Below are 19,061 nucleotides of genomic sequence, written 5' to 3' on the forward strand. Positions count from 1 at the left end.
TAGTAAATTAGCACTAATATAGTTTTTTAGGGCTCGCCTGCTGATGCCATTGCGCATAACGGGCAAAGCTCTATAGTGGCTTATCCAGAGTTTAACCACTGGCGATTCCATGCAGTGCATGTGCGCTTTTTAGCTCATAGCGCAAGCCCTAAAAAGCGCGTGCACAATGCCACCAGCCGCCTTCCTGCCTGCCTCGCATTACCACATCAAAGGCAGCCCAGCCTTCCTCCCATAAGCTTCTCACCGTGCGCTCTGCATTTCTCCTCCCAGCGCATTTCTCATCCCCTAATTATTCACGGCTGGCCGGCCGTACTTTCAGTTTCACGGCTGCCAGGCCATGTCTCCTTCTATGCTCTCTGATGCTTGTTTTTTTTCTTCAATGCCTGCTCAGCGTCACCATTTGTCTCTTCAAAGGCTCCACTAACCGCCCCCCCGCCTGCACCACTCTCCTACTCCCCCCTCCCACGGCCGCCCTTTCCACCCTCTTATCGCCGCAGCGCATGGCACTGCTTACATTTTACTTAATCTCCCCAACTTCCCCCACATCACTTTTCACCCTGGACTCTATTTAAAGAGCTGGGCGCCCGCTTTATTTTACAGCATGTTACGCGATTTTCAATAGTTAAGTCAAACAAATACAAGACGTATTGCATTGCAAATGTTTGTTACATTTGCTAATGCTTGCTCCCTCTATTTAGCTACAGCTGTTGCCTCTTCCTCCTTCCTGAACGGAAGAATAGAGACTTTCGCACTTCACCTAATACCGAGGACACACAGAAACCTCAGTGATGTCGGTGTGCTCGTCTTTGCTCCAAGGCTGTTCTAAAACGTACACCCCCTACAACATTGTGCGCATTGGGTTTGAGAGAAGCAGAGGTTATATAATTTTTTCTAATATCTGCGTACAAATCCTCGGCGCAGAAGTCCAGTTGTGTGTCTAACACACGACCTAACACAGTATTTTTCATAGGACACCTAGGCCTTTGCATAGAGTGGGCTTAGAGATGTAAGGGCACCTGTGTGACTGGCACATATTGTAGGCACAAAAGTTATTTACAATAGTTTAAGCTATTGCTATTATAAATTACAAGAACTTTTATTTCAGTATTAATTATTTAAAAAAATTAAAAGCCATTTGTATTTATTAGATGAATACATCTAAGTCACGTACATACAAAACATGTTTCATCACAAATGCTATAGGTGTCACATTTGAAAAAGTTTAAAGTATTGGCATTGTAAATGACAAAGCTATTAATTTGGCTATTTTCAAGACCAACACATTAAAAAAATTGTAATTTACAAAACCAATAGCTCCAACTTTTTTAATGCGAGACCTATTGCATTTCCAATGCTTGTTGTTCTTGGTTTTATCAGTAATCACTTAGAAAGCCTAAGGAATGAGGCCATCCCTTTGACAGAATGTAGGCTATATAAATGAAACAAAAATAAATGGATGTTATGCTGGATAAATGGTGTAGCTTTCAAATCAATTTCCAAGGCCACGTAAATGTTTGCGGTTTAATTTTTAGTACTGCAAAAGTAATGAAATTTTAACACAAAAATAGTGGCACGTAAATACTGCGTATCCTTTCTGTATCTATACAGTATGCCTGATGTTTGCAAGAGTTCACTCATGCTACTTTATCATGGGTGTGTGAGGGATCCTTGCATTGCTGTCTGCATTGTATTTGTCTTACACTGTTACTACCTATGCAATGCTTTGAGAGATAGAGGAAAAAAGACAAGAGGTAAAAGAGGAATAGAGACAAAATAAAGGTAAAAAGATAAAAAATATGAGGAAAAAGGGTAAAAAAAAAAGTGAGTGAGATGCTTTGCTGTGCTGCTGTGGATGGATTTGTGTTAGGAAGCTTGCGCTGCTGCTGCAGAAACCAGTGTACGAGGATACAGTTGCTGCTCCGGATTTGCGTTACAGCATGTAGGTAAGTGTGTAATGGATCCGAGTGCAAGGATCTTGCACCGATGCTACCTGTTCTGTACGTCCTGTGTGTGTGTTTGATAAATACCTCATCTATCCATAAGGGAATCTTGCACCCTTGCTACCATACTGTATGTGTCAAAATTGTGAGGGAAGCTTGCAATACTGATACTGTGCTGTACGTCGTGTGTGTGTAAAATGAATGCCTCATCTATCCATAAGAGAATCTTGCACCGATGTTACCATGCTGTACGTGTCAAAAATGTAAGGGAAGCTTGCACTGCTTATACCGTGCTGTACGCTGTGTTTGTGTAATATGTATGCCTCATCTATCTAGATGGGAATCCTTTACCGATGCTACCTGTGTTGTACGTCGTGGTTCTGTATGTGTGATGAATGCTTTATCTATCTATAAGGGAATCTTGCACCGATGCTGCCTGTGCGGTACGTGTCAAAGATGTGAGGGAAGCTTGCACTGCTCCCAACTGCGCTGTATGTACTGGGTGTGTAAGATGATTGCCTAACAGTGACAATTAACCTGCCTATTAGCACATGGGGTGCCTTGGCAAGGGAGTGGTTATGAATATATGTTTTCATGACAGTCACCACTGCTGTAGTCCAATGGGTCGGATTCCATCTAACACCCGTGGTAGCTCATCTGCTGTATCATTGGTCCCCTGTATCTCAGGATTATGAGATACGAATCCCTGTCTCTCGAGAGATGCAAAGCTCTAGATTTGTGGTTTGTTCCAGAAAACCTCCAGAAGTTTATATTTCTAGGTACTGAGTCCCAAATAGTTCTGACTACAGATGCTAGCATGATGGGGTGCAGTTCTCTTGACAAGAAGATACAGAGGAGATGGTCTCAGTCTCAATCAATGAGATCATCCAAATTGAGGGGAATTGTCATTGATATTGTTTGCTCTTCAGGAGTGTGCCTCCATTTTAGAAGGAAAAAATGTTATTTTGAGGGAAGATAAGCAGGTGGTGAAGCCATTATACACCATAAAGGTTAACACTCAGTTAGCCAAGAAGGTTTGTGTTTGGGCAGAGAGTCATGTAGAATTCCTATAGGTAGCACACGTTCCATGGAGGGAGAACAATTCAGCAGATCATCTGAGCAGAACTTGTTTCATTATCAGTATCCTTCCACTTATCACAGAAACCATTCAGGTTGATAAAGCAGACTCTGGGTCATTCATGGCTAGACCTCTTTGTGACCAAGGAGTCATCTTTTTTCCCCCAACTTTGTACACTGATATTGTGTCATTAAATATAAGGGGTGTATGCAGTGTCTCGCCAATGGCCCAAAGGTCTCCATTAAGCTCCCCCCCCAATTCCCATAACTCCCAAAGGTACTGAAGAAGATTTGTGAGGCGGAGGCAATGATAATATTAGAAGCACCTTACTGGCCATGACATCATTGGTTCTCTTGGCTTCACAAAATAGCAATTCTACTTCAATTTCATCTGGCCATAGATCAGTTTCTTCTACAATATCCCTTCTCTCCTTAGAGACATCATTGGGTCTCTCGGTAATGTTTTGTAATTCCTTGGGTCGTTCAGGAGCCTGAGGCATTCAGTGTGATACATCTCTTTTGGGATGACCACCGTCCCTCCGCCTTTGTTGGATGGTTTTATGACAATGTTGACCATATTATCAAGTTTCTTGATTGCCTCATGTTCTGCTTTAGTCAAATTGTTGAACATACGTGTGTTCTGGTCTTTGAGGTTGTCGATGTCGATGGTTACTGCTTTCTCAAAAGCCAATACAGCTGGAGGCATAGTATTGCTTGGTGGACTGAAGTGAGATTTTCTTTTCAGGCCTGTGTTGGTGCCTCGTCAGATAGTGATTCTTGTAGAAGACCGATAGGCATATTTGTCAAAAGAATCCAGCTAATTGCACTCTTAGATTGAAGAAGTCCGGTTGCGGTGTTGGGACAAAGCCCGTTGAGGACTTGTTGGGCATCGGGAAAGGTCACTGTGCTCAGGTTTACTATTTACTATTCCCATGGAGTATTGCTGAAACACGGTTGGGGCTCTTGCTCCCGAGGTTGCATCTGCCATTGTACTTTCTGTCTTCTCCTTTTTCCTATTCCCCGGTTCTGGCCTCTCCCTAAAAAAGGAGCCGGGAAAGGTTGCCAGGGATTTCATAACTGTGGCGGTTGGAAGGGAGGTTGGGCATAAGGGCTCCATCCATATGGTTGTGGTTGTAATGGTGTAGGTCGAGAAACCAAGAGGTACAAGGAAAGAGATTTCTTCCTAGGATAGAATCCATATTCTTCTTCTTTCTTAATGCATTCCAGGCTGACTGAAGTTAACAACTGTTTTTGTGCATATGTTTGAGCACAATTTTCCTTGATGCACTGCACAAGCACATTTCTTCACCTATCACCTATAGAGCACCGTAAGGTTTCATTTATGGAAATTGATACTGGTATATCAACCAAATGTATCTAATCTTCAGTAGTTCTGCTGTCAGGACCTCCATTTTTTTGTTAACTCTGTATGATTAATTGCATACTTATCTAACAGTTCAAATGTTTGTCTGTTCAGGTGGGTATGGTCTCCGTTGTGTAGTGCCCTGAATGTGTGTGTGAGGAGTTTGAAATTAGCACGTTTGTGTATTCTGAGCCAGTAAAGCACCTGGAGGTGTGGTGTTGTGAGTTCTGTGTGGGAGTTTGAGGATGAGTGTGTTGATGAGTTCTGGATGGTTTCTGGTCTTCTTGTGAGTGGCCTGGTGATCCCGTCTTAAAGGTTGTTCCCGTAGTCCAACTTGCTGGTGACTAGGGTGTTAGTGGGTGTGAAAATCTAAATTATGAGCATTATCTCGTCCTCTCGACATATCAATACCTGTGTGAGGTCATTGGTTATTTTCTCTAAGGCCTGAAAGGGCAAATCAAACATTGAAAACTGCAATACTCCATTGCAATTATTATTATTATTGTTAATATTATTATTAGTTTATATAGCGCTGAATCACCCCAAAGGGGTATCTCTGCGCTTAGGAAGGAGTGCAGCATCCAGACCTATGGGAATCAGAAAAGATGTGTTTTCAGAAGCTTCCTGAACTGAGAGAGCCTCTGGCAAGGAGATACTACAATCATTGTCATTGCTGAGAAAGAAATATCTGCAGAAACCAAGTGTCAGACCCTGTTCAGAAAAGTTATAGGACAGGGGGGATACTGATGAAGCAAAGCTTCGCATATTTTGCGACTTGCTGTATTCATGAACCTCGTTTATGTGTAACAAGGTAATAATTGTACGTCTTACTAACGTTTATATTAAGTTTGAATAAGGATTAAGAAGCTTGCCTATGTGTATTTTAATGCATTTAATCCGTGTCCGTAAAATATGGCTGCTGCTTGTATTTAGTTACTGCGCATGCGTCAGTCACTCTCACGTGTTCTGACGTGTCTGCAGAGTTGGAGGGAAATTTATGCGCATGCGTAATACATAGCTTTGCCAATCACGTGGTACTGCTCGTGCCACTGCTCTTGTGACTGTTGATATGTAGCTAACTTTTAAACTGCATAAGTATATTTCTTAGTGATAAGGTGAAAGTATAAACCCTGTGATGTGTTTTCATAATGTTACTTCTATGTATTAATTTGTTTTCGCTTGCTTTTCATGTACCGCGGGGAATGGGGGTCTGACTGCTCTAAAAGCCATCTTGGAGGTCCCTTCTGCGCATGTGCGACTTTTCGGGGACCTGACAACCTTGGCTGATGGAACTTAGCCAGCTGGCAGTGATGGGCAAGATGCTCCTGAGAACTGACCTGCGAACTCGGCTGAACGGAGTCACATGTCCCTGTTCTGCTACATTGTACAATTGTCATTGTATTTCCCTGCAGTTTCTCATGGGAACCCCAATCTCGCTAGGCGGTACCCAGATATGTAAATGAAGCATCCAAATAGTGTGTTATGATTGGTGTGTTACCCAAATCCTACCTTAGGACCAATCGAAATTGGGGATTCTGACACTTTGCAACATTTGGGGGGTGGTACCCTGTCCCAAAACAGTATATCTATCCTGGGTTCGCCTAGGGAATTTGTCCGACTTGTCTGGTTTAGCTGACCTGTCACTGACCCATCGTACTCAATAGGTGACTGAAGATACAGAGCGCTGCGGAGCACTCTGTCCGAAATTGACCATAGACTAAGGTTCTACTGAACCTTAAAAGTGCTGGCGAAGCACTTTGCTGGGAGTTCGCTGACCCAATCGGGGTCTTGATCGATAGCTGCAGAGAGGGTGGAGCGCAGGCGTTGCTTCCAAACTGCGGGTGCGGTCCTGTCCTGAGCGGTCCTGTCCTGAGCGGTCCTGTCCTGAGGGTTTGCTGTCCTGTCCTGAGGTCCTGTCCTGATTCCTAATCTGATGGTATCCTGTCCTGTCCTGGGTGTCCATTCTGCACCTGCTGTCCTTTGAGGGGTATCCTTCCTTGAGGGTTTCCTGTCCTTAACTGACCCGTGGCCAGGGTTTGGTTTCCACACCAGTCTAGGTAAATACTGCTCTAAGTTCTTTAAACTTGCACCTTTCTATATTTCTGTCTTTTGCTTTAATAAAGACACACCTTGCACATGTTGATTTTTCCATGCTTTTGCCGCAAACTATTGAAACGTAAAGTCATTTGCATATTTCTTGATATGTTCCCATGTTACCCTACCTTTTAGAAATCATATTTTGCATTGCAATTTGTCATTTTCTGATATGGTCTAGAACGGCCTTACTTAAATTTTCTAAAGAGTTCTTGCCTTGAATGCATAGCATATTACCCTTGCATCTCATATTTCCATTTAAATGATTACCCTGACTTTATTTCTCTATAGTTATGTACTTTTCATTATCTTGGTTATTGATTGCCTTATTCTTGTAAGTTTAATGCTTGATGAAAACGAACTTTAGATAAACATTTTAAAACTTCCAGTTGTCCGTGGTCATTTTACAACAGTATTGAATGTCATTTGAATTTGCATTGGCTGCTTTTCCTTTTACAGCTAGGCCCCTGATCCATTGAGGTCATAGGTACCCGTGTCGGTGGATGGTAAGTCGGGTACTCTGAGTAATAACGGTAGGGAACACACACAATTGGTAGCAGTCCGTGAAGTCGCCCTGTCAATGAGCAGTGTGAATTGAAAGTATATGGGCCCTGAAGCCGGAAACGGCGGAATCATTGGCTGGGTGACCTCGCGCGCTCTATCAGTTTTCTGGTAGATCAGAGGATGGTTAGGGACTAGCTAAAGGTTAGGTAGGACTAGTTAGACTAGTTAAGTTGGTAGCTGCTAGTACATTAATGCTGCTATAAGAGCGGCTGTTCCGAGGGACCCGATCACTCTCTTGTGAATACGCTGCTGAAATTCATGAATTGTTTTTTCATTATTATTCTTGTTCTTATATTGTTATATGTATTAATCCATGCATTTGTAAACCGTGTCAGTCAGTGTTGTCCGAACTCCCCGGGGAATTGAAAGGGCAAGTGGTGAATAGAATCCATTGTCCTGAGGTCACAGGCTTAAGGAAAGTTAGGTGCAGGTTAGGATAACCGGGAAGCACTAACTAGGGTTTTTCTGAATACATGTGTGAATAAATGTCAGTAACGAGGTTCATTGGCAAAATTCCCATAGTGGCGTAACCTGGTAAGGGTCACATCGGAAGAGTAGCAGGTTCCTCGAAGCTTGGGTGAAAGCAGAGGGGTCCGCTGGGAAACCTTAGACTCGGATATATCCCGGAGAAGTGGATGGGTTTAGGGGAATAACAGGTTCACCGATGCTAGAGTGAAGGGTAGGCGGAAGAGATCTGCCCGCAGCACGTGAAAAGTAAATGGAAGTAGTTTACTTGCAGTAAAAGAAATCTTTCTGTCTAGACACTTGAGCACTGTGGCGAATGTGTATTTGTTGTAAAATAACCAAGCACTGAGCACTTTAGAAAGAAAGAAAGTTTCCGTTACCTTGTGAAGGGAGGGAGTCAGCCGCGAAGCGTCTCTGACGTCACTCCGTGCCGCGCTGGGATTGGTAGAAACAGCGGGCGGGTAGCAGGGCTGGAATTGTAAAGGAGGGGTGAAGCGCCGGAGCGTGAGGACAGTCTCACGAAGGGGCCGCGCACCCATTGGCCGAAATTATTTGAACGCGCGCACCTCATTGGTTGCACGGAATTACAAGACGCGTTCTGATTGGAGGTGACTTTGTAAACAGAGTTAAGCATAGAAATCGTATGTGGCACTCGTATTGTCCAGAGACTAGACCCGATCCAAGAAACCAAGGGTTTGAAAGGGATCAGTGGAAAGCTAATAGATACGATATCATGTACGGAGCTAAGAGAAAGATGTCCCTTGTAAGTAGGGTAAAGAATTATTTCAAAACGGACAAACCGATTAAGTCTAGAGAGGGCGTTACTATCCCGCCACCGAATACTCCCGCCTCATTCATGATGTTTGACCGAGGGTATAATACCTGTGTGTGGTTGGAGAATTGGGTAAAGTACACAAAAGATGACGGAGTATTGGCTTTTCCGTTAGATGGTACTTTCAATGGTAGGATTTTATTTAATTTAAGAACCCGAATGAATGAATTGCATCCCAGACCGAGAGTAACGCAGTATGAGGCATTAGAGGAATGGGAGATTGAGGCTTTTGAAAGAGAGAAACCCTGGTTGGACAAAGGTCTGACCAAATGGTACCCCAGGCTGAAACAAGAGACCAGGGATAAGAGGATGAAACAGTGGAGGCAGAGCATGATTGTTGAGGGTCTGTTTCCCATGATCCCAGCAGGTAACCCTTCTGGGGGAGAGAAAAGGACAGAAAAGAGTAAGCATTGGGGGGCCATGGGGGAGTCAGACGATGAATTGTTAGATGACATCTTTACGAGAAGTCCGCCCCCTTATAATGAGGGAGCCCGACCTTCCAGTGCAGGAGAGAATCACCAGCGTCCATCTATTAAGGAGGAGGACAGATCCCTATGTAGGGGGGGAGGTGGCCAGGTGTTGCCCTATTTTGAGAATCCCGGACCCGCGGAGGTACGAAATATATATCCCAGTATGCCCGTGAGCCCGGAGGAAAAATATTCCCGTGAAAAGCTCTTTTTCCCCAGACCAATTTATGAGAACGAAGAAAAGCCAGTAGGTTCAGGAGTACCCTTTTTGCAACCTCCATATGGGGAAGAGCGCAGGTCATTTGGTACAGGAACTTTGTTCCCAAAACCGAATTATGGTGGGGGACCAAGTGAAACGCATCCTACTGCCCCGAGTTTTACGCCTCACCTGACCCCACAGATGATACCTGACCGAACCTTAGGAAGAGTATTAGATGAAAGGGAGCAAGAGGCCATAGCTAGACAGAGGTCAGAAATAATTCAGAAGATCTCCCAGTTAAATACCAGTCCTGAAGCTTTGACTATTCCGGTAACAATCGGACCCGTAGTTCCATTGTACGGGAATAATCAAGGAGGTCCTAACACTCCAGTTTTGAACCCGATAATGGCCCCGCCGAGGCAAGAGCCCCTACTGATAGACGACCAGTCCAGTGAGTGCGAGTCCGAAGTTGTATTCTTGGACCTGCCAAACAAACAAACCGGGAAGGGAGTGCAGAAGAGGCATAATCCTTTTGATACGAAAGAAATTAAATTAGAATCAGCAACGGGTACCAGGAGTGTCTCTTTGGTAACGCCAGAAGAAATTGAAAATTGGAGTCGTGAATTAGAAAAACAGGCTCCGCAAACGAAACCTTTACACCTCTACAAACTGAGAGTAGAAATAGAGGAATTAATGGCAGGAAATGTGGGATTAGACAGATTGAATACTTATTCTGAAGAAGAATTGCTGTTTATGTGTAAAAGCCTTACCCGGAGTACTAGGGTGCTCCACGAAAAACTGACAGACACCGCAGCTAGTATGGGGATAGATATATCCAGATCGAAGCCCTTGCAGAAACCATACCGAGCTGAGTTCTCAGACAAGGATTTAGAGAACTTGAATGTGTCAGGGAGGAAGTTGCAGATTAAAGAGTTGCTTGCAGTTTTGCAAAAATGGGGAGATGTGGAAAGGTGGAAAACGAGGTGGGCACGTAAGAAAGATGAGGCCCGATCGAGACAAGCTACCCCTGAGTTCCCTCTGAGAGAAGTAGACAAGCCCGAAACATTATGCCCCATGCGTGAAGTACCAGGTGGGAGGTATGTGCACGTTCCATGGTCCAGACAGGATATTGTGTCCTTTACTAACGATTTTCCGAAACTGCGCGAGAAGCCGGTTGAATGGTACCGGCAAGTGGAAAGGTTCGTAAAGGTGCAAAAATGCCTGTGGAAAGACCTGGATGGGTTTTTCGACATTGTGGTCCCGGTCGATCTATGGACCGAGTGTAAAATAGCCATAGCCTGGCCCAGTGAGGAGTACACAAGAGATAAAGAAACAGGGGAACCTTCGAAGGAAGTCATGAGAAAGTATGAGCAGGTAATTCAGCACTTGAAAGAAAAGGTGCCCGCAAAGGAAACTGATTGGACCAGGATAGATAGAACAACGCAGGAAAGAGATGAGACAGTGCACTCCTATTATGAAAGGCTTTTACAGGTGTTTAAAACCTACAGTGGAATAGATAACATCGAGATGAAGGATATGACGCACTTTATTTACAGGTTTGTAAACGGTTTAAGACCTGAAATTTGTCAGTGGATAAAAGATAACAAAATCTGTTGGCACTCCAAAAAGGTAGACGAGGTCCTGCGGTACGCAAAGTACTGCGAGGACGAGATGGCAGAAAATAAAAAAGCTCTCAAGGAGAAAGTGATGTGGGCTCAGGTGAAGCTCGCAGAACAGCAGGAAAAGCAGTTGAATAACATGGTCAAAAATGCTAAGAACGAAGGTCCTGGGGGAGGGGGAGGAGGCAAGCCCCGGCCCAAAATGAGCAGGGAAGAGGCTATGAAGAAATTTCCCTGCCATCAGTGCGGCGAAATTGGACACTGGCGTAACGAGTGTCCTTATTTGCCGGATGATAACCCCAAAACACCTGATTTAACTCCACAGACGCAGAAAGAAAGACCAAGAAAGACTCAACCACAGGTAAAAACAGTTCAGGTGCCCCGAGCACCAAAGCAGGTATACAAGGGAAAACAAGCAGAGGGAGATGAGATAGAAGTCTGGGAAAGCAATGAGAACAGAAATGCAGCAACTTCGCAGTATCTTTTAAATGATACCTTCCTTTGTGATGACCAGTACTGACGGGGCCTGAGAGGGGAGGACGAGGAGTGCGTACTTGGCGCCTCCTTGCCGGTAGACCAGTCCGGACCATACATTGAAGGAAAGGTTGACGGGAATGATGTCACCTTTCTGTTGGACACTGGCGCTACCCGTTCTACTGTGAGAACAGGGGACGTTCCAAACCTACCCCTCTCGGGAGAAGCCATCCAAGTAGTGGGTGTATCTAATCAATTGATTAGTACTCCTGTTACCAAGCCCATGGAAATATCAATTGGAAACTTTAAGGAAATGCATAGATTTGTCGTTTGCGACACCAGTCCAGTGAACTTACTGGGACGTGATTTGCTGTGCAAAATGAACTGTACCATCTTTTGCACACCAAAGGGGGTTGAAATTCAGACCCCAGATGAAGACGGCATTTATAAATTAATGTTAGTCCGCCCTGACTCGGAAATTAAACGAATGACCATGCAGGATTTACCTAAAGAACTCCAAGAAGCAGTGAAGCCAGAGGTGTGGGACTTTACTGGGAAAGATGTAGGGTTGATGAAAAATGTGGACCCCATACAGATACAATGTGTAAAGAGAAAAACGCATTTGATAATACAACTAGGGAACAGACCAATATGTAAAGCACAAAAATCAATTAAAAATTTAACAAATTCAATTTATTAATAAAATTACAGTTTCAAATTTTAAAAAACATAATTACTACAATGTTATTAAAAGATACACAAAATTATGTATGAAAGAAATATTCGTGACACAATTATACAAGAAAAATACATAAGACGTAGGTGGCAAACAATACAATTTATCGTAGGTGGCAAACAATACAATTTATCGACGCGCGTTTCGGCGTTGTCAGAACGCCTTCATCAGGAGCCACATTCAATCTGTAAAACATGTTTTAAAAAAGAGTTAGAAACAACTCTAGATCAGAAAATTCCTAACCAATAAACAATATTTTAAAACATCTCATTGTGCTTACATAACAAGGAAATCCCTACAAGAAGCAGTTACCATATGTAGCTGCAACTGATACAAACTAGTTAATGTATATTTGAGCAGTAATTCAACCCCACAATTATGTTTGGGGGGAAGAGGGGGGGGGTTTTAGGTGTTTTCAAGGTCTCAATGACATCAGACTATCTGTCGTTTATCAACTGGTAAGTATCAAGTGTGTGCACTATGCCATTGTTAAGGTTATTACATCCGTTAGATGGTAATAGTTTAGACATAACTTCTTCTCTGTCTTCTTACCTAGTGAACACTGGATGGGTGCTCTCTATTGGTCATTGGGAATGCCAGACTACTCCAAAGAATTTGCCCTATTCTGTGACACTCGCGATAATTGCGCGTTGTCTGTCTTAACTCAAGAACATGGCACCACCAGAAGGCCTGTGGCATATTTCTCTGCCACCTTGGATCCAGTGGCTGCTGGATTACCTGGTTGTCTGAAAGCAGTAGCTGCTACCTGTGCCAGTTTAGAACAGAGTGAGTCAATTGTCATGGGACATCCGGTAACTGTGTATGTCCCACATGGAGTGGTAATTTTGTTGACCAGAACAAAAACTCAGTATCTCACCCCTAGTCGGCTGACTAAATATGAGAGGATTCTTGTGGGTGCTGCAAATGTAAACATTGTTAGGTGCAGTATTCTGAACCCAGCCACCTTACTCCCCGACCCAAAGGATATGGAAGGGGGGGTGGATGATGAACATGATTGCATAGATTTAACAGAATTCAACACCAAGCCACGCCCAGACATAAAAGAAACGCCATTGCCTGTGCATGATAAAGAACTTTTTGTGGATGGTTCATGTCTAAGGCATGAACAAGGAGGCCTGAGTGCTGCTTATGCAGTAGTGTCCTTAGAGAAAATTGAGGAAGCAGGTTATCTATATCACATCAAGTCTGCACAAGTAGCTGAATTGATTGCTATGATAAAAGCTTGCCAAATTGGGAAAAACCTACGCATAACAGTGTATACTGACAGTCAGTACTGTTATGGGGTCGTGCATGACTTTGGCCAGTTGTGGCTACAGAGGGAGTTCCTGACTTCATCAGGTACCCCTATTCGAAATGGAAAAGTTGTTCAGGACCTTTTAGAGGCAATCCAGTTACTAAAGGAACTGGCAGTGGTAAAATGTGCTGCTCATAAGAAGAGCATGGACAAGGTATCACTGGGAAACGATTATGCTGATCGAGTGGCCCAATGGTGCGCAAGAGATCGGTATATCGTAAATCCAAAACGAGGGGGGCCAGGAACAAGCTGCCAACTTCAGGTGTTTGAAGAAGTGCCTACATGGGATGAAGTGAAAGAGTGGCAGCAGGCGGCACCTTGGCAAGAAAGAGAGAAGTGGAAGGACGATGGGTGTAGACCAAGACGTGTGGATGGTGTCATCTTAGGTCCAACTGGTATGCCTGTGTTGCCTAGACACCTACTTAGCACAATGGCGAGGTTGATACATGAAGGATCACACATTGGTAGGGACGCCATGATTCTAGTGTTCCAACAGACTTGGTACAGTAAAAAGTTCAGGAAAGTAGCAGAGTCCCTCTGCCAGAGGTGCCTGTCATGTCAAAAGATGAACCCAGGGAAGAGGACTGTGGTGGAACTGGGGAAAATTGGGAGGTCCGGGGGTCCCTTTGTAAGGATACAGGTTGATTTCATCACCATGCCCCGTTGTGAAGGGAAACGATATGTCCTTGTCATGGTCTGTTTATTTTCAAAGTGGGTGGAAGCTTTCCCTACTCCCCAAAATGACGCAAAAACAGTAGCTAAGTGTTTATTGAAAGAACTGATACCTAGGTTCGGGGTTCCAGTCACTATTGAATCAGATCAAGGCTCACATTTTCAGAATGCAGTGATCGACGAACTCTGTAAGGCCTTTGGAATTTCACAAAAGCTTCACTGTGCCTACCGTCCAGAGGCTTCTGGAGTAGTGGAACAAATAAATGGAACTATCAAGAACAGACTAGCAAAACTGTGTGATGCAACTAAATTGACCTGGGTGAAGGCCCTGCCCTTGGTCCTGATGGGACTCAGAAGTATTCCTGATCGCAAGACAGGCCTAAGTCCCCGTGAAATCATTATGGGAAGAGTGATGAGACAAGCATGGGTACCAGGAAGCAAACTGTTGAGTATTACTGATGATTTGGTGCTTGAATACTGCAAGAGATTGGGTGACCAAGTGCGTTCTATCTCTCGCCAGATCGGAGAAGACGCCATCCTCAATCCAACGACTCCTCTCCACAAACTGGTCCCGGGGGACTGGGTGAAGATAAAGAAGCATACTCGGAAGAGCTGCCTGGAGCCAAGGTGGGGAGAAAAACGTCAGGTGATCCTGGTAACTACCACAGCAGTAAAGTGTGCAGGAGTTCCACGCTGGGTACACGCCAGCCACACCCAGAAGGTACCACCAGACGAGGTGCCTGAAGCAGAAGGACGTCCAGCAGAGGACTCTGCAGGAGCCAGACCGGAAGTAGCTGATGACGTACAGCCCAGTACCAGTCGAGCTGCAGAATCAGCAGACGTTGGCCCAAGGATAGTTGATGACGAACTACCAAAAGTCCAGCCTGCTGAAGGGGTCCCAGAAGCTGAGCCAGAAGTAGCTGAAGACGAGCTGCCAAGCATATGGCCAGAAGAGTGGATTCCATTGATTGATCTCACTGAAGACCCCATTCGAACCAGTGAGCGACTACAAGAAAGTAGAGAGTGGACTAGTGAGGAAAAGCAAGGCACAGGCGAAGAACCTCAGAATCTTGAGATTCACATCAAAACTGAGGAAGGAGAAGGTCAGACAGGGACAGAGCACGTGATTGATACAGAACAAGTGAATAAGACTGAACAAGTGCCCGATACTGAACAAGTGAAGGATACAGAGCAAGTGTTTGATACTCCTCCACTGACTCCTGATATCGGGAAGGGACAGACTAGACATAGTGTAATAGTTCGAGCAGAAGAAAGTCCAGAGATCGAAGTGCTTGAACAGGATCAGATAGAATTAGAAGAACGTGTTCAGGAAACAGAGTCAGAGACACTTGAAGAGCAAAGACACGATTTACCTGAACAAGGCCAGATTAGTAACCAGGCAGAAGACATAGATGCGAGCCCTGGAATTAGTCAGATAGAAGAAGAAGAAACCGAAACAGAATTTCCAACAGTAAATGAGAACAAAAGGGCCAGAGAAGGAAACGAAGTCCAAGTACCAACTAAAAGACTTAAGAAAAGAAAGCATCTTGAGCCCAGATTCGTAAAGAAATTAAGACTAAGGATAAAGACAGTAGAAGAAAAACGTGCAGAAGAAAGGAGAAGTGCTCGAATAGCTAAACAACAAGAGGATACCTCCAACAGAAGGAGTGATCGAATAAAAAGACAAAACAAAAAGTACAAGTCACCTGAATGGACACTTGTGTTGGAAGAACTTGAAGATCTTGATATAACTGACGTAAGCGACGGAGAGCCCGTCCCTGAGTACTCTGACGAAGAAGAAGACGAGCCACCGTGAATTTGCACAAAGTAAGCTACTCGTGTAAAGTCACAAAGAGGGGTCGAGAAACTTCTTCTGAGCCAAAATGTCTGATTCAAACGTGAGTGGTAGACCTAGTCGCAGCTGTTGCAAAACATGCTGCAAGGTATGTGTCTGTAGTGTAGTTGTCCTGATATTAGTTTGGATAGGACTAACAATCTTTATACCCTTTGCTGTAAGTAAAGATACTAATATTGTCCCTACTGAAATTGTAAATACTGACAGTGAGGAGCTGACAACACAGAGTGTAGCAAGACATGAGAGAGCACTGAGACAAACAAATGAAGACTTAGAAGCATCAGATGAGGGAGGACTACATTATAACGGAATTAAGAATAAGACACACTTAAATGTTTTCGCAAACTTTTTAATACACTATGTAGAGACTATGGAAATTGAAGATTGCTATGTCTGCATGAAGCTACCTACCTCTGTAGCTGAAGGCGTGACATACCATCACTTGCCGTTGACATATGGAATCTCCTGTAGTATTTTAGCTAGTTTATTTTACAAAAGTGGACCGTTACAGTACTATTACTCCAACAATGACGTGATCTTTTCTGAGCTTCCTATACGTGGGAACTTGAATCCTGTACATACCAAGAGTGACGTAATACGATACATGGGAGACTATTTTCTGACTATAGGTAACATTGACATTGCGGACGCACACAGAGATAACTTGACTTGTTCTTTGCGTGAGCAGGAAAAGATGTTCCTGAACATGGCAGAGAAAAGGAGAATTAAAATACAAAAGAAGGCTAATGACGAAAGTCAGAAAAAGCCAAGAAGGGCAGAGAACATGGAAGGCACCTCAACTGGTGGGGCGGGTCCTGCTCTGTTGCTGGATTTTGAAAAGAAAGGCAAGCTATGTCTTCACCACGAGAAGACTAGCTATTATAATAACATTTTCATTGGTTCCAGTGAATGCGAACATAATTACAAGGTAATTGGAGGTTGGGGTTTCAAAAATGGGTCAGAGCCTGTGTTTCCTGGAATTTATTATATTTGTGGGGACAAGGCTTATTTCAAATTGCCGGATCACTGGTATGGAAGCTGCTATTTTGGCATTGTCTTCCCGAAAATATACCATGTGAATGGAGTTGCTGGAAGCAGTGAAAATACTAATGGCTTAATGCGTAGTAAAAGAGAAAGTATAGGTGAAATTATGGGTAGTATTTTCAGTGCACTGATACCTGGAGTGGGAGTGGTTCTGAACACTCACAGAATTTGCAAATTGTCTACTATAGTGGATGTGTTATCTACTGACACAGCTCATGGATTTCTGCTGGTCAATACCGAAATGGTTGCGATCAGATCAATGGTTTTGCAGAATCGACTTGCTCTTGATACCTTATTGGCGAAAGAGGGCGGAGTCTGCCGGATGTTGAAGGCGCAACATTGTTGCACTTATATTCCGGATAAAAGTGTACAGCTCAAAAGATATGTGAAAAACATTACTAATTTGGCAAAGGAACTCAGACCACTCGAGGTTGATAGTGCCTGGAAGAGACTGGTAGATGGTCTCTCAAATGTAGGTCATTGGCTTGCTAGCGTAGGTAAAGGCTTATTGCTTAAAGTACTGATGCCAATTGGAATTATAGGTCTCATCCTATTTTTCATATTTGTCTGTTGCAAATGCCGCAAGCGCACCAGAAAGCATGAAATGAATGCAAGAGGGGTGAAACGAAGTGTGGATGAGCTTGAATTAGAAGAAGTGAATAATCAGATTTATAAAAAGGTGAAGAATTCTCACCCTACCAAAACTGAAAGAGAAAAGCTGGAGCGATTGCTGGAAGAGATAGAGCTGTATAAAGTGTGAGAGAAAGTTGGCATCTGGTTCCATTTATTTGTGATGATAGTAAATATCATCAAAGAGGGGATTGATCAAGCAAAGCTTCGCATATTTTGCGACTTGCTGTATTCATGAACCTCGTTTATGTGTAACAAGGTAATAATTGTACGTCTTACTAACGTTTATATTAAGTTTGAATAAGGATTAAGAAGCTTGCCTATGTGTATTTTAATGCATTTAGGGCCAGATGTAGGTAGGCTTTTACCGGGTGGTAACGGCCGAATTCGGCCGTTACCACCCGGTAAAAGCAATTTGACATGTAGGTCCCTGTAATTTACAGACTCTGTAAATTTATCGGTAGGTAAATTTACCGAGTATGTAAAATACCGAGTCGGTATCATTACTGATTCCGGACAATTGGTATGTAGGTGGGACTCTTCTGAGTCCCACAAGCAGTACCACATCGGTATTTTACCATCAAATACTACTTGATGGTAAAATACCGTTTCTGGTGTGCATGCACATGTGTGCATGCACACCTATGCCATATGACAGGCAGACCTGCCCTTAGGGCAGGTATGCCTGCCACATGGCACCCGAGCCTCTTTTGGGGGTGCCAGAGGGTGTCAAAGTGACACCCCCTGCACCCTTGTGACAGTCGGTATTTTCCGATGTGGTAAATACCGACCGGTATATGCCCAATCAATCCTATGGGCCTCAAAGCCCATAGGAATGCATGGGCATTAACTGGTCGGTATTTACCACATCGGAAATTACCGACTGTTTCCGATTCGGTAATTGCACATCTGCAATTACCTACATCTCGGTATTTTTATTTTCCGACCTCTTAAATACCGAGTCGGTATGACTCGGTATTTAAGAGGTCGGTAAATAAAAATTACCTACATCTGGCCCTTAATCCGTGTCCGTAAAATATGGCCGCTGCTTGTATTTAGTTACTGCGCATGCGTCAGTCACTCTCACGTGTTCTGACGTGTCTGCAGAGTTGGAGGGAAATTTATGCGCATGCGTAATACATAGCTTTGCCAATCATGTGGTACTGCTCGTGCCACTGCTCTTGTGACTGTTGATATGTAGCTAACTTTTAAACTGCATAAGTATATTTCTTAGTGATAAGGTGAAAGTATAAACCCTGTGATGTGTTTTCATAATGTTACTTCTATGTATTAATTTGTTTTCGCTTGCTTTTCATGTACCGCGGGGAATGGGGGTCTGACTGCTCTAAAAGCCATCTTGGAGGTCCCTTCTGCGCATGTGCGACTTTTCGGGGACCTGACAACCTTGGCTGATGGAACTTAGCCAGCTGGCAGTGATGGGCAAGATGCTCCTGTGAACTGACCTGCGAACTCGGCTGAACGGAGTCACATGTCCCTGTTCTGCTACATTGTACAATTGTCATTGTATTTCCCTGCAGTTTCTCATGGGAACCCCAATCTCGCTAGGCGGTACCCAGATATGTAAATGAAGCATCCAAATAGTGTTATGATTGGTGTGTTACCCAAATCCTACCTTAGGACCAATCGAAATTGGGGATTCTGACACTTTGCAACATTTGGGGGGTGGTACCCTGTCCCAAAACAGTATATCTATC

This window comes from Lissotriton helveticus, chromosome 2_2 (genome assembly GCF_964261635.1).
Source record: "Lissotriton helveticus chromosome 2_2, aLisHel1.1, whole genome shotgun sequence".
NCBI lineage: Eukaryota > Metazoa > Chordata > Amphibia > Caudata > Salamandridae > Lissotriton > Lissotriton helveticus.